This window comes from Trachinotus anak, unplaced genomic scaffold, assembly GCF_046630095.1.
Source record: "Trachinotus anak isolate AG129_WGS33_773 ecotype Australia unplaced genomic scaffold, CSIRO_AGI_Tana_v1 ptg000008l, whole genome shotgun sequence".
In the NCBI taxonomy this organism is placed as follows: domain Eukaryota; kingdom Metazoa; phylum Chordata; class Actinopteri; order Carangiformes; family Carangidae; genus Trachinotus; species Trachinotus anak.
This window is the reverse complement of record NW_027273859.1, coordinates 22,854,869-22,864,969: the sequence shown is the minus strand read 5'-3', so window position 1 is coordinate 22,864,969 and position 10,101 is coordinate 22,854,869.

Below are 10,101 nucleotides of genomic sequence, written 5' to 3'. Positions count from 1 at the left end.
GAAATCTCGCAATAGAGCATAAAAACTAGTGGTGGCAATGGGGCCGTGTCATGAAAACAACAACAGAGCTGTTGTTAGTCAACTATTTGCTGAGCCTTTCCTAAGTTTCTGTCAGCAGCACGCTTATTAGCATCATCCAAGATATTAGAGGTCCATGAAGATATCCTGGTTCCCAGGAGAGGCTGATCAAGACAGGAAAAACCCTCCCAGGTGATGGTTCTGTAGCCCTCTTTAATATCTTAGATGGAGATGCAATCGATCCACAATCCCATCTGGGGTGATGAGGTGAGGATCTTCCCACAGTGAGACCGCAACGCGTTATATAAACCAGATTAATATCCCTGCCATATTTAGACCTCCAATAATGATTTCTCAACCTAATTTACATGATCCTCAACGCTGCACTAAATGTATTTGGTTGCTAGAGGAACACAAAGTTTATACATCTGTCTGTGTGTCAGGGATGCTTGTGTGTGTTTGTGTGTGTGTGTGTGTGTTTCTGCAGGTGAAGGCAAAGGCTGTGTGTGAGTTTGTAAGGAAAGAAAAAGAGAACACATAGAGACACAGGAAAAGACAGTATACACTTGGGTGCATATCTATGTGCAAAAAGTCAGTGCATTGCACTTCACAAAGTTCCCTTTTATTTGCTTAATAAATATTGTCTCTGTTGAAACGGAATAGGGTAACAACTACTGTCACCTCTCAAAATATTAAAAAAAAAATCCAAATACTAATACTAAATGCAACCATTTACACATCACAGAAAGTAATTTGATTTGGTGTCAAACATATACATACAGTGAAATAATGGAAAACCAGAGACGAGGACAGATAACAAGTTGAAAGTATATTCACCACATATATATTTTCATAAAAAGCACAAATCGCAAGCTAATATAAATTCTACGCCTCAGTGAGCAACATGGTTTTTGCCATATCTGCATTTTACATGCTGATTCAAGAAAAAGCAAGTGTGTGAAAAATTATGTTTCTCATTGGTGCTGTTCCCTCCCCTTCAATTTCATGCAAATATGCACATCCTCCTCAGCTCTGCATGCGATACAATGTGGATACAAGCCCACAGTGTGAACCTGCATACACTCACAGGCAGACGAACACACACGCAAGGATGGAGATTCATGCACGTGCATATGGTTTGAGGCTTCAATGCAGCAATGACCGGTTTTACTTGGTCAAGTGCTGCTGCACCATGGTTGTGATTCTGGGAGGAATTATCAGATATATCAGATATGTTTCTATGTCTTCAACCATCTGAGGGTGCAAAATTAGGAATGGTGTGTTTACTTGTTGGTGTGAAGACTTCACAGTTGTGTTAGGCTAACTTGGCCACGAGCCAGCAGTACTTTTAAAGGAACAGTTTGACATTTTGGTGAAGAGACTTATTTGCTTTCTTTCCAAGAATTCGATGAGAAGAAACCACTCTCATATGTGTACTGACAACATGAAGCTACTGTCAGCAGCTAGTTTCCAACCAACAGTTAACACTGGTTTCTTTTAAGCATCATTCCCTAACCTGCCTGAGTGTACCTTAACCTCAGCATCATCAGGCAGTAAAACAGTTTTTCAACAGTTATTTGTACAGCCAGAAAACACTTACAGAAATCATAGACTTATTACACAATATTTAATAATTAAGAAGATGAAACCTCTCATAAAATCATTAATTGTTGCTTTTGTAGTCCAGTTTTCGTTTGAATTAAACAAGATATAACGTGGTGATCAGTCAGCTTGAGAGCTTTGTGATCTGCTGGCTGTATGTTCATACTGACCGCACAGACACGAGACTCTTATCCAACCTTTGGCAAGAAGGCAAATACATGTATTTCACAAAATGTTGCATACAAGTACCAAAGCGTCATTACTTTATCAAACAAGCAGTAAAAAGTGGATACAATGAATATGATGATGAAGTTTTGCCTTGAGTAAAATCCACTTTCTGCTATTTCAGTGAAACTATTTCCTGATGTAAAAGCTCTGGAGTTTAAGCTTGACTGGTTCAGAGCAGGATAGCAAAAGAACAACAACGGTCAGAGTAGATCAGATAAGACCAGAGTGGAATAGGATACTTGTATTTGTGCCCACACTGAATGATAAAACTGGTCTGGTGTATGTGTGGAATATACACCTAGTTCTATATTTGGGTTTATGTTTGTGCACGTACACAATGTGAGGAAATATAAAGTGTGTGTGTGTGTTTGTGTGTGTGTTGTTTAGTCAGTGGGTCAATATCAAGAGTCAAGCATTATCCCTGTGTAAATCCAGCTACCCTGATAAAGGGTTTCCTGTGTGAGTGTGTGTGTGTGCTCACACAGACAGCACAGGGCTGGTGAAATTATACTTTGTGTGTCTATACTTCTTCTCCACGCTACAGTAAAATGTAGCCTTCCCATCATGTAACCACTGTTTCTATCTCTCCTCTCTCTCCAGGTGTTTTTCCTCACCCTCTGCAACAGAATAGGTTTCAATTCCCGACAGTGGGCAGGATTCGAACCAGATACTCCACCACTGTGACTTAAGGTTGTGAACAATTCAACCACACCACCGAGCCCACTTCTCTCTTACGCTTTTCAGTTTTCACCTTGGATGTTTGGCTTAAAAATTCACTGAGCCACGGGCAATGGTTGCAAGACCCCTCTTGACCATTTTTAAAAGGAAATTACAAAAGCATTTAGACATTTAGAAATAGTGGTCCACACTTGGCTGGCATAACAGTATATGTGAATGTGTGTGTGTGTGTGTGTGTGTGTGCATGTTATGTGAAAGTGTGTATACACAGGTGCATTCAGGAAACACCCTTTATCCCCGTGTAATCCACTGACCCTGACAAACAAATGGAAAGCAGAACCTCAATGAGGTATGTGAGCATTATGAAATATTTTCTCTGTGTTTAATTGTTTCCCACTTTGTGAATTTCACCGCAATCAAGGACACAGATCAATGCAGATGTGGGCTAATGGACTAAACCGTGGGAAAAATCAAAATGATTGTCTCCACTCTGAGAAATTAGCACATTCATAGACTTCTGTTGATTACTCAACAGCACAATAGGAGTTTGAGGAAATGAAGGTCATCTTGACTGTCTTGAGAGCTGATTTGTTTTGGGGTTTTTTTTACATTACATTTACATTTTATGCTCAGGAATTTTCTTGCTTTGGGTTTAATTTTTTGTGTAGGTTAATGGGTAAAACGTAGTATTACACTCTGTTGGATGTTGCATTACACCAATCTTGAATGTTACTCACTGTATGTAAAGAAACATACATTTGTTAGATATGTTATTCACGTCATAGTCGCCATTCAAGTGTAATTCATTTTGTGGTATATTTTGTGTCATCTATGTTTTGTTCTTTTTCTGTATCTCATTGTGATTGTTGCCAGTCTTGGCAAGATCATACTTGAAAAAATTTTTTTTTTTATCTCAGTGAGGCTTTCCAGGTTGAATAAAAAAAATAGTCAAAAGTACAAAAGTACAAAAGTACAGGATAAGCTTGTGAAAGCTGTTCACATCTACCTTCAGATTCTATACATAATACATAATCTGGTTTCAGGCCTACATTAATGTGCACACGAGTAGCCTACAACACATGTATTTGAAGTTTGTAATTTCAATAAATCCAGTAATTTTGTAGTTTTGTTGTTGTTTTATATTCAGGTTGCTTCTTGCATTGTGCGTAGTGCATGAACATTAGGCTGAAAGTTAACATCCTGTTCCACAGTAGAGGAACACCCCTGCTCACTATCACTAAAGTGTTAAGTAATTATAAATGCTGTGCTTTAAATAAAACCTTATTTGTTCATAACCAAAACCTGAGAAGCATGAAGCCAATTAATTTGACTAATTAAACCATAATTAAAAGGTCTGAATTATGGACCCAACTGCAACATAAGTCAGCAAACCCCCTGGATGTACTGGCTTTTGTTGGATTATCTGTGGAAGCTTGTCTGTCTTTCAGTGCAAGCTTGCGTAACTGGCCTAAAATACCCTCCTAAACTTATAAATACACAATGCAATTATTTTGATGGAACAGTTTTGAAACATTTCACATTTTAGAGATGTACTCTTTTTTTGTGTACTAAAACTACAAATTTTAGTGATTATTTTTAAAAAGGACCGTGAACTACTTTTTCTGAGTAACTTTTGTTAACAAAACTATATTTCTCTCCAGGGAACTGCCTGTTCAACTTCTCCCATGTGAAAGAGCTGGCAGCTTAGAAAGTTATACTTTCAAAGTTTCTTCTCCAACACTGCCTTCCTTACCTCTCCGGTTTTTGTCTTCTCCCATGCTATTCATTCATACACCCGTGCATCTGTCTGTCTGTTTCCATCTGTCTCCCATGGATGGATCCAGGTGTATCTGTCTGTCAATATCTCAGAAGCCACTGATCCAATTTTGACAAAACTTGAAGGGTACCATGCTCTTATGCTAAAATTCCAGGTGTGAAATGCTCTCAAAGCAGCTGGCGAGATGGACACAGACAGATTTGGCAACAGCAACATTAAATGGTTGATTCTCCTGTATTCTACATATAACAGCTTGTCAAATTAACTTGAGCTGGGTCAGCGTAAATAACAGCTAAGCAAACTAGTGGAAAGGCAAATCAAAACATTACAAGTATTAGTCAAAAATAGAATGAAAGATTAGGAATAATAGTGTATAGAACAGTAACGCACAGCAGGGCACAGTAGACAGTGAATCTCCCATTTCCTCTATACAGTTCATTGAGAAAGTATTCAGACCCCTTCACTTTTTTTTCACATTTTGTTACCGTGCAGCCTTTCTGACTGCACTGCTGTACCCCTGTGCTCCTGCTTACGCCTGTATCCTAACATTTTCAAGATTGTAAGCCTTGACATTTTCTGCAGATATTTTGATTTGGCTTTAACTCCAGCAGCTGTTCGCTCTTGTTTAGAGTGCTCTAAGTTAGTTAAATAATAAGTAAGCCCTAAAGGAATATGCAGATTTTCTTACGGCTTTCTGCACTTCACTCCAAGGAAAAACTTTCAGAATTTATTAGTTTTTGTCTTATTGCATGATATCAGACAATGTAGAAATAGTAATAGTTTTGAGCAAATACAGGCACCTGAAACAATTTGAATTTGACACTTTTTATTCTGTCAGTAACTATTCAAAAGGCTCCAAGTGTGAACACTCAACATATGATTCATTGGGAGTTCCACGGTGTAAAATGTAAGGATAAAAATAGCTTTGAGCATCCAAGAATCCACCTTTAACAAGTGAGGGAGTAATTAAGTAAACAAATGCAAGTACAGGTCCTGAAGCATGCATAGATGTACAGTACTATTGGCTGTACACACATACAGACACACACATATACAGATTTGAAGCGAGTGAAAGTGTTATTCCTTGGCTTGCAAAACTGCAAAAATGCATCCCACTCATTAACTATTTTCCATAGACCTAATCGCAGCATGTGAGAAAAGAAAATCGTATGACTGCCTTTTCCAACACAGTTGGACCAGTCAGTCTCCCCCCTTACACTCACACTCAGATTCTGCTGTCACTTATGAGAGCCAGGATCTTTCTGCAAGTTTAAACTGACACACTTAAAAAGTCAATGATGTCTTCGAGAGCTCGATAAGAGAGTCACCCCAAATGCACACACACATGCACACACATACGCGCAGTGCACTAAAAAGAACACAAGCCGAGCTGTGGCAGAGAGTGAGCGTCGATTGTCTCAACAAAGCAAGGAGCCACCTACAGCCGAACAATCCCGCAAAAAAACACAGCGAGATTGACGGATGGAATTGGAGAAAAATCAAAATGTTCATGGCGTTCAGCCTGCCTGGCTTATGTTTGTAACTTCAAATGATTCATCTCTTTCTCTCTCATTTCTCTCCTTTTTTTCTTTACCTTCCTCCCCATTTACCTCTCCTGTCTCCGATTGATTATCAGGCTCTGCTTTAGTTCGCTCTCATGCTGCTTTTCCCTTATTTCTCTAGATTTTTTTTCCTCTTTCCTTCTATGTTTCGTGCCCCCGACATCTCTCGCTGCAGTAGTTCGATGAAAGCAGACGGAAACCTGGAGAAGCAAAATTTATGTACATCAGACAGATCTGTATCCATGTTCTCGTTTGTTATCAGCAGCAAAAGGTGCATCTTCTTCCGCCTGCAACTGCAGAATTGTCAGTCTCAACAGCCTCAATGCTCCTTGAAAAGGTGATTGCACAATTAAATCCATTAATTTGACACATGCAGTTGGGACAGTCAAGTTTTTTATGCAATGGTTTGCTAAACTCTACTTTTTGTAAACACACAATATATCTCGGTAAATCTGTGTAACTTTATTCCAACAAATTACTGAAGGTTGTTTCAGTTTGGGAAGTAGGTCAGACCATGGGCGCCAATGTGTATTTCGAAACAGCTGAATATCTCAACCTCACGCCCAGTATAAACCTTTTGCAAAAACTATAGCCTTACATGACTTGTTGCCGTACAGATTTGGAAGTCAAACGCATGCATTTCTGCACGGACACAGAAAGTTTGGAGGTGAAAAATTTAACGATACACAATATGAAATGCAAGGATAGCGCTACGCTGTGCACGTGCAGCCTGTGCTGGGTCCGGTGGAGTGTGGTAAGTGCTAGATTGGATCGATCGGAGAGGCGCTCCGTGATTGGTTGTTACAGTTCGGGGCAGGGGCCAGGAGGATTAAAGGAGCTTTTTGTTTAGCTATTGCTACATAGCCAATGTTAGCATTACCAGCCTCGGCAAGAACTTCAGCCGTTGTTGTGTTTAAAAGACAAGAGGTTGTAATACGTGCTGGACTGGACGCTACAGGTACTACATCCCGACAGTAATGAGATGGATGCTCTTTCCTCTACTGCTAACTTCAGTAGAGGAAAAAACTCAACAGAAACATTCCACTGCTGAATGAAGTTTGATGAAGTTTTCATTTCTTCTAGACTGGTAAGTAAACAGCTGTTAGTGCTAACTAGGGCTATGTAGCAATAACACAACTTACATGTAGCTCCTGTAAGGATTAGGTCAGATGAACAGTGGTAGGTGTGGACGTGAGTGGTCTGAAAAGTGGCAGCAGACGACCGCAAATACCCCAGAATCATAACACTGTTCCACGAGCAACTACAATAACTAAAAGTGATGGAGGCTTCCTCCACTCATTGCATCTTAAGAGAGCTGAATAAAAACCTGTGAAAACTGAAGTGTAACATCACCAAGTGTGATACCTCAGACGGTGTTCACTTGAGAGCCCTTGTGGGGATACGTTGATGTTTTGTGCTTAATGGAATACTTTTCTCCGTCAGGCACTTGTCAGGTGACAGAGAGAAAAATTTATTGCTCAGATGCCCTAAGAAGAGCTGCTGAAATATATATAATAGTCAAAATGACACTGCTGGACTCAAGGTAAGATGTATTTTCATAATTCTTCAGTTTCAGGAAGACGAAGATGACAAAGCAATTGCGAAAGATTAACTTTTAATTGTTTTAGTAAAGCAGGTAGAGGACTCAAAGGCATGACTCAGAGGCAGACAGGTAGGTAGGGTAAAAGCTAATTCAACTGTGATGATGATCAAAAGTGGGCTTCTGTAAGAGGCAGGGAGTCAGAGCAGGTGACCTGAACAGTGGCCAAGAGCAACCAGGCTAAAGGTCCAAAAAATGTTCATGGGTCATTGCAAGGCAGGCAGGAGCAAACCAAAGGACTGCAACGCTGAGACAAACAGAAGAAAGAGAGCGAGCAGGTTGTGTACTGAGGGGCTGATGAGGTGACTGATAGCAGGTGTGTTCCAACGAGGTGCACAGGTGAGTGTGGAGGTCGGGTGATGAGGAGTGGCAGAAAACATATAAAACAATATGCATTTTCTTTAAAAACTGTGCACGTTTGATTGTGTTCATGCTTGAATTTTTACATTGAATTAAAGATATACCTCAGATTAACACAATTAAAATCACATGTGACCCATCTCAGTGTGTTTGAGTACTTAATGTATATTCACGTTATTTATATTTGCACTTGACATTCTCAGTCATATCATGATGATGCTGCAGTCGTGTCTAAGAAGCAATGTTGACATTTTAAAGTGCTGTACCACAGATCTCCAGTGTTTCAGGGTTCATGGACACAGACTTAAGTTAATACATAAAACATACATTACATTACCCTTTTTTTTTTATTTAGGAGGTTTTCTCATCGTCGCAGCAGCAAGCTGAATTCACAGATTAGCATTCGCCCTCTGCTATTTTAACTGTGACCTGTGACTGTGTGTGTGATTCAATTGTGAATCAGAACAAGAATTAAGTTCAAATCCTTGTAATTTTAGACTAAAATCATAGAGGCATGAATTTACAAAATAGTAGCCAGTTCAAATGACACATAGCAACCTGACCTTTATCAGCTGAACCCTCCACCAACTGTTCCCATCCCCTCTGCTCTCACGCACAGCAACCCTGTTTCTGATAATGATGTTTATGGTTAAAAATGATCGATTTATCGTCTATGTCTCAGAAATGTTACATACCTGGTACTGATCCATCATGATTGCCCGACACAGCAGGTACGACTCAATCAATATTTGGCGTTCAGTGCTCTTTATATTTGCACATTGACATTCTGAACAAAATGGATGTGGTGGTGACATGTAAAGAGGGTTAAACCACAAATCTGTCCATATCACTGTAGCTTGATGTAGGTTTCTCTCACACAGTCTGTTATGTGCATTCACATCTGGGAGATCTCCAGTGCAAAATAAATCGTGTGTAGTTGGTTTATGAACAGTTTGGGGTCAGACACCTTATCAAAGTCACCTACAGACTGACCTTAGAAACAAAGAAACTCTCACCTCACAAACCCCAATTTAGAAGTGGACTGTAAATGTGCAATTAATCAACTTTGTGTGTGTGTGTATGTGTGTGTGTGTGTGTGTGTGTTTTACACTGCAACCTTCAACTTATCAAGTCATATTTGTTGATAATTCAATCCTCGGGATTTAAATCAGGCTGTGAATTTAGAAAATGCTGGATTGTACATGTTAAACTTTTCCTAATACACTGCCAGATTTTTCAGTTGTTTAAGAAATTAAGACTTTATGGACTGAATCACTCAATCAGATAAAGAGATTTTGTGTAATTGATTATTTTAAGAAGCCCGGAGGAAACAGATTTTATTTGACTGGTCGTTGGATGTACAACAGCGCACACATTTGCACACATATACAACAGCATAAAACTAGACAATATAAATAGGCAACAGATGTGGCTGGATAAGCCAATAAGCCATGGGCTACAAAGATTTCACAAAACACAAAGAAAGTAAGTGACAATAAGAAACAAACAAAATGACGGCAGTTCACCAAATCAGAAGACAACAATCATGTAAAAAGGAAAACATACATTTGTAAAAGTAAAAAAATAGAAAAAATTAGACATAATCAAGAACTAATTGGACACATTAAAGTATAGATAAATTAGATTTTTTTTTTCTTCAATTTAGTAAAGAAAACATCTATTTAAAACTTATTGTTACTCACCTTATTGGGAAAGTCACCAGGACACTGATATATATAGACCTGTTGAAGCTTGAAGAAGCCTGTGGCTGATCGGCGACATGTTGCTGCACCAGTTTTTCAATGTGGAAGACTACAGTTGCACCAGCACTGTTTTTTAATTAACAAGTGACTCTGCATTAAGTTCCTCAGATGACATCTGTCAACTTTATATTTACATTCTGTTACTGCACAATGTCAATGTTTCATAAAGTCACTATTATCATTCCAGAAGACACAGAAACACAGTTTCCCTCTGCGGCGATAGAGGAGTCTGAAAGTGTACAGGAGCAATTTGCACATCTGCTCAACTCAATTTAGGCCTTGCCGCACGAGCACAAGTCTCAGTGGAGATTCTTTCCCTTTTAGCTGCTGCTCATGTCAAAGTCAATTGAATGACCACATCAAACAAATTGAAATGCATTTGCTTGAGCGGGATTTGAAAGAATTACTGCTAGAGAGACAGGAGTGGGGGAGAGAGGTAGTTATCTCAAGCAAATTGTGGACAGTGAATATGAAATAAAAGCCACTGTCAGTGTGTTCCTGAGAGGATAACGC